Source organism: Schistocerca gregaria, unplaced genomic scaffold, assembly GCF_023897955.1.
Source record: "Schistocerca gregaria isolate iqSchGreg1 unplaced genomic scaffold, iqSchGreg1.2 ptg000266l, whole genome shotgun sequence".
Classification (NCBI taxonomy): Eukaryota; Metazoa; Arthropoda; class Insecta; order Orthoptera; family Acrididae; genus Schistocerca; species Schistocerca gregaria.
The window spans coordinates 255464-261630 of record NW_026061768.1 but is presented as its reverse complement, the minus strand read 5'-3'; positions in this window follow the sequence as shown (position 1 = coordinate 261630).

Genomic DNA, 6167 nt, shown 5'->3' with positions numbered 1-6167 from the left:
TATCGCAGCTCGCAACATAGCTTTGCACACGATAAATGTATCCGTTTCAGAGTGAAGAGCGGCCAATGTGACGATCTGACATTAAGTCGATTCGATAGCAAATGACGAAAACGTGCGGATTTCTTAGGTTTTTACTACATATGAACACTTTTCACATTCTCCTGTGCAACGTGGCTGCTAGTCTTCCATTCTTGCAAAATCGTAAGGTCCTAGGTCATGTCCAAGGCACCAAAGACGGCTAAAAATTTAAAAATCGATCACTAAAACTTAAATAATACTGCTCCTTACTCGCTATTACATCAACTTAGAAGCTTCTTCTGTGTTCTACTACGGGGCTTTTGGTGTCTCCGCATTCCGCAGCAAGCGACGTAGCTTTGCACACGATAAATGTAACCCTTTCAGGGAGAAGTGCGGCTAATGTGACGATATGACATTAAGTACAATCGATAGCAAATGACGAAAACGGGCGGATGTCTTAGGTTTTTACAACATATGAACATTTTTCACATTGTCCCGTGCAACGTGGCTGTAATTCTTAACTTCATGCAAAATCGTAACGTCCTAGCTCATGTCCAAGGCACCAAAGCCGGCTAAAAAGTCAATAATCGGTAGCTAAAACTAATATTTTACGGCGTCTTACTGGCTATTACGTCAACTTAGAAGCTTCATCTGTGTTCTACTATGGTGCTTTTAGTGTCTCCTCTTTCCGCATCACGCGACATAGTTTTGCACACGATAAGTGTAACCGTTACAGAGAGAAGAGCTGCCAGTGTGACGATCTGAAATTAAGTCGATTCAAAGACAAATGACGAAAACTAGCGGATTTCGCAGGTTCTTACTACATATGAACACTTTTCACATTCTCCTGTGCAACGTGACTGCTAGTCCACCCTGCATGCAAAATCTGTAGGTCCTAGCTCATGTCCAAGGCGCCAAAGCCGGCTAAAAAGCCAAAAATCGATAACTAAACTTGAATTGTACTGCTTCTTACTGGCTATTACATCGACTTAGAAGCTTCTTCTGTGTTCTACTATGGTGCTTTTAGTGTCTCCGCATTCCGCAGCACGCGACCGTTTCAGAGAGAAGAGGGGCCAATGTGACCATCTAACATGAAGCCGAATAGATAGCAAATGACGAAAACGGGCTGATTTCTTAGGTTATTACTACATATGCACACTTATGAAATACTCCCGTGCAACGGGGTTGCTAGTCCTCCCTTTATGCAAAATCTTAAGGTACTAGCTCATGTCCAAGGCACCGAACCCAGCTAAATATTCTATAACCTGTAACTAAAACTTGAATTGTACTGCTTCTTACTGTCTATTACATTAACTTAGAAGATTCTTCTGTGTTCTATTATGGTGCTTTTAGTGTCTCCGCATTTCGCAGCAAGAGACATAGCTTTGCACACGTTAAATGTAACCGTTTCAGAGAGAAGAGCGGCCAATGTGACGATCTGACATTAAGTCGACTCGATAGCAAATGACGATAACGGGCTGATTTCTTAGGTTTTTACTACATATGAAATCTTTTCAGATTCTCCCATGCAACGTGGCTGCTAGTCCTCCCTTCATGCAAAATCTTAAGGCCCTTGCTCAAGTCCAACGCACCAAAGCCGGCTAAAAAGTCAAAAATCGGTAAGTAAACTTGAATGGTACTGCTTCTTACTGGCTATTACATCAACTTAGAAGCCTCTTCTGTGTTCTACTATGGTGCTCTTAGTGTCTCCGCATTCGGAAGCACGCGACATAGCTTTGCACACGGTAAATGTAACCGTTTCAGAGAGAAGAGCGGCCAATGTGACGATCAGACATTAACTCGATTCGAAAGCAAATGACGAAAACGGTCGGATTTCTTTGGTTTTTACTACATATGAACACTCTCCACATTCTCCCATGCAAGGTGTTAGCTAGTCCTCCCTTCATGCAAAATCTTAAGGTCGTAGCTCATGTCAAAGTCACCAAAGCCCCCTAAAAAGGCAAAAATCGATAACTAAACTTTAATTGTACTGCTTCTTACAGGCAATTACATCAACGTCGAAGCTTCTTCTGTGCTCTACTAAGGTGCTTTTAGTGTCTCCGCATATCACAGCACGCGACAAAGATTTGCACACGATAAATGTAACTGTTTCAGAGAGAAAAGCTGCCAATTTGACGATCTGACATTAAGTCGATTCGATAGCAAATGACGAAAACGGGCAGATTTCTCAGGTTTTTACTACATATGAACAATTTTCACATTCTGCTGTGCAACGTTTCTGCTAGTCCTCCCTTCATGCAAAATCGTAAGGTCCTAGCTCATGTCCAAGACACCGAAGCCGGCTAAAAAGTCAAAAATCGATAACTAAATATCATTTGTACTGCTTCTTACTGGCCATTACATCAACTTAGAAGCTTCTTCTGTGTTCTACTATGGTGCTTTTAGTGTCTCCGTATATCGCAGCACGCGACATAGCTTTGCACGCGATAAATGTAACCGTTTCACAGAGAAGAGCGGCCAATGTGACTATATGACATTAAGTTGATTCGATAGCAAATGACGAAAACCGGCGGATTTCTTAGGTTTTTACTACATATGAACACTTTTCACATTCTTTCGTGCAACGTTGGTGCTAGTCCTCCCTTCATGCAAAATCTTAAGGTCCTGCCTCATTTGCAAGGCGCCAAAGCCGGCTAAAAAGCCAAAAATCGAAAACTAAACTTTAATTGTACTGCTTTATACTGGCTATTACTTCAACTTAGAAGCTTATTCTCTGTTCTACTATGGTTCTTTTAGTGTCTCCGCATTTCGCAGCTCGCGACATAGCTTTGCACAAGATAAATGTAACCGTTTCAGAGCGAAGAGCGGCCAATGTGACGATCTGACTTTAAGTCGATTCGATAGCAAATTTATTTATTTATTTATTTATTTTTTTATTTAACCTGACAAGATTAGGGCCATCAGTCCCTCTCTTACATCTAACCAGGCATTCTACTTATTTTACAGTCATATGTTGTAGTAGGCATGTTAAACTACATCTAATACAAAAAGTGAGATAAACAATTAGAAAGGTACACCTCGAAAAATACATTATTGAAGAGAAAGATTTCAGATAGGAGTGCTGGCAGCAGGGAGTGTGTGGGGAACTCATGGTGAAGGGAGGAGAGGAATAGAGGGACATGATGAAACATAATTAAGGAAAATATAAAGGAAAAGAAGACTGCGTGGCTAATAGAGATAGATGAAGAGGAAGGCATCTCAGAAGCAAGATAGGAGACGCTAGCTTTGCTATTTGACATATGAGAGGATTGGCCTTGCACATTAATTTTGTGGAGAATTTTCATGCGGATGATAGTAGGAAATGCTTCAACTTCTTCTTAAAAGCAACAGGAGATTGAATTTTCCTCAAGGTGAGGGGCAGTTTGTTCCAGAGGCGAACAGCGGCAACTGAGAAGGAGTTTGCAAAAGTTTTTGTTTTGTGAGTGGGCACAGCTAGGATACCAGATAAGAGCGACCTCGTGTTTCGATTATGATGGCATTACACGTTTTTAATCTCTGAAGCTAGGTACTGGGGTGCTTGCGCGACGAGGAGTCGGTGAAGTAGACATATAGTGTGGTAGTCACGCAGTTTGTCCGGCCGCAGCCACCCTAGCTCGGAGTATGAAGCACTAACATGATCATATCGGCGAATGTTGCAGGTGTAACGCACACAGGCATTCATGGTTAGCTCTAGCCGTCTTTTGTTTTCACTACTCATGCCTTGTTGAATCACATCACAATAGTGGAGGTTCGGTAGAACGAGTGCTTGCACGAGCTGGCGTTTCAAGTTCTGTGGGAATATGTTCCGAAACTTTTTGAGAGCATAGAGACAAGCAGACGTCTTTCGGCACACTGCGACTGTATTCTCCGCCCAGTTGAGATGCTCGTCCAAAGTTACACCCAAGTTTTTCACTGTTATCTGATATGGTATTGGAGTACCTTCGAGCAGAATAGGAGGTAGCCGTTCGCGGAAATCTGAACTTATTAATTTCTGATGGGCTATTAAGATTACTTGCGTCTTTTTTGCGTTTAATTTAAGCCCCTGGTTTTTCGCCCATGTCACTACTGAAGACAGATCATCATTCATCAGAGCGATTGCAGTGTTTACGTCTTCAGGTCTGACGCTTAGGTAGAGCTGGAAGTCGTCGGCATATGTTTACAGGAGGACAAAACCGACGAAAACAACAGTGGTCCTAAGACTGATCCTTGTGGCACTCCCGAAGAAACATGTTTCGAGGAAGATTTTTCATTTGCGCAGACAACACATTGCTGTCTGTCTTTTAAGTAGCTTTCAAACCATCTCATTGCACTATCAGAGAAATTAAGCTGTTGCATTTTTCTGAGTAATATGTCAAAGTTAACAGTGTCAAAAGCTTTGCTGAAGTCCAGTAGCGTCAATATTGTTGCCTTTCGATTGTCGATGGCATATTTCAGGTCATCAGTTACTTTAATTAGAGCAGTGTTTGTGCTGTGATGTTTACGGAAACCAGATTGAAATTTGTCATATAGACTGAATTCATGCAAGTGTTCAGTGATTTGGTCATGAACAATATATTCAAGTGCTTTGGAAACAGCTGGCTGTATGCTAATTGGTCGGTAATCACTAGGCAGTTGCGGGTTTTAGATCTTAGGGATGGGTCGAATTATGCTTCTTTTCCATGCAGTGGGGTATATTCCGTTCACGAGGGAAAAATTAAATATGTCAGTTAAGACAGGTACTAAGATATCGGCAACATTCTTAATCATGGTTATACCGATAATGTCGTTGCCTATTGCATCAGAAGAGATTCTCATTATTGCTATTCTTGCCGTATTTGTTGTTACATGTTTTAGATGGAAGGTATCGTTGTTAGTTATCCTGTTTGGGGATTCTTGTGGGCGGTAATTATCAGCCGTGCTGGTAATCAGAGGTGCAGAGAAGAATTCATTTAATTCGTTAGCTGACACATGAAAAGTAGTTTCCGATTTTGCCTTTCCGACCCCCAAGCTACGGAGATTCTTCCATAGAGTCGTGGGTTTCAGATCGCTGCATACAAGGGAGCGAGCGTGCCTGATTTTGGCATTGCGAATGCATTGTTTCACTCTGTTCCGTAGCTTTCTATATTCTTCGAAACGCTCGGTTTTCGGATCTGCCTTGAAACGCCTGTGGGCAGCATCATTATTAGTCATCCTTTGACGTAATTCAGCTGTCAGACATGGAGCAGGAGATTTTCTTACACGGACTGTGTGCGCAGGTGCATGTTTGTCATAGAGGGCAAAGAGTTTATCACCAAGTTCATTAATTTTGCCGTCGATTGAAGGTTCTCTGATTATTTGATGCCATGAGATTTCTGAGCAATCGGCTGTTAGAGCGTCAAGGTCAATACTTTTCATGTTCCTACAAGTTATGTAACGCGTAAAGTCAAAAATCGATAAATAAATTTGAATTGTACTGCTCCTTACTGGCTGTTACATCAACGTAGAATCTTCTTCTGTATTCTACTATGGTGCTTTTTGTGTCTCCGCATATCGCAGCACGCGACATAGCGTTGCACACGATAAATGTAACCGTTTCAGAGTGTAGAGCAGCCAATGCGACGATCTGACATAAACTCGATTCGATAGCAAATGACGAAAACGGGCCGATTTCTTATGTTTTTACTACATATGAATATTTTTCACATACTACCGTGCAACGTGGCTGCTAGTCCTCCCTGCATGCAAAATCTTAAGTTCCTAGCTCATGTCCAGTGCCCCAAAGCCGGCTAAAAAGTACAAAATCGATAACTTGAATTGCACTGCTTCTTACTGGCTAGTACATCAACTTAGAAGTTTCTTCTGTGTTCTACTATGGTGCTTTTAGTGTCTCCGCATTCCGCAGTACACGACATAGCTTTGCACGCGATAAATGTAACCGTTTCAGAGAGAAGAGCGGCCAATGTGACCATTTGACATTAAGTCGATTCGATAGCAAATGACGAAAAGGGGCGGATTTGTTAGGTTTGTACTACATATGAACACTTTTCTCATTGTCCCCTGCAACGTGGCTTTTAGGCCTCTCTTCATGCCAAATCTTAAGGTCGTCGGACATGTCTGAGGCACCAAAGCCGGATAATAAGTCAATAATCAATTACTAAAACTTGAATTTTACTGCTTCTTACTGGCTGATT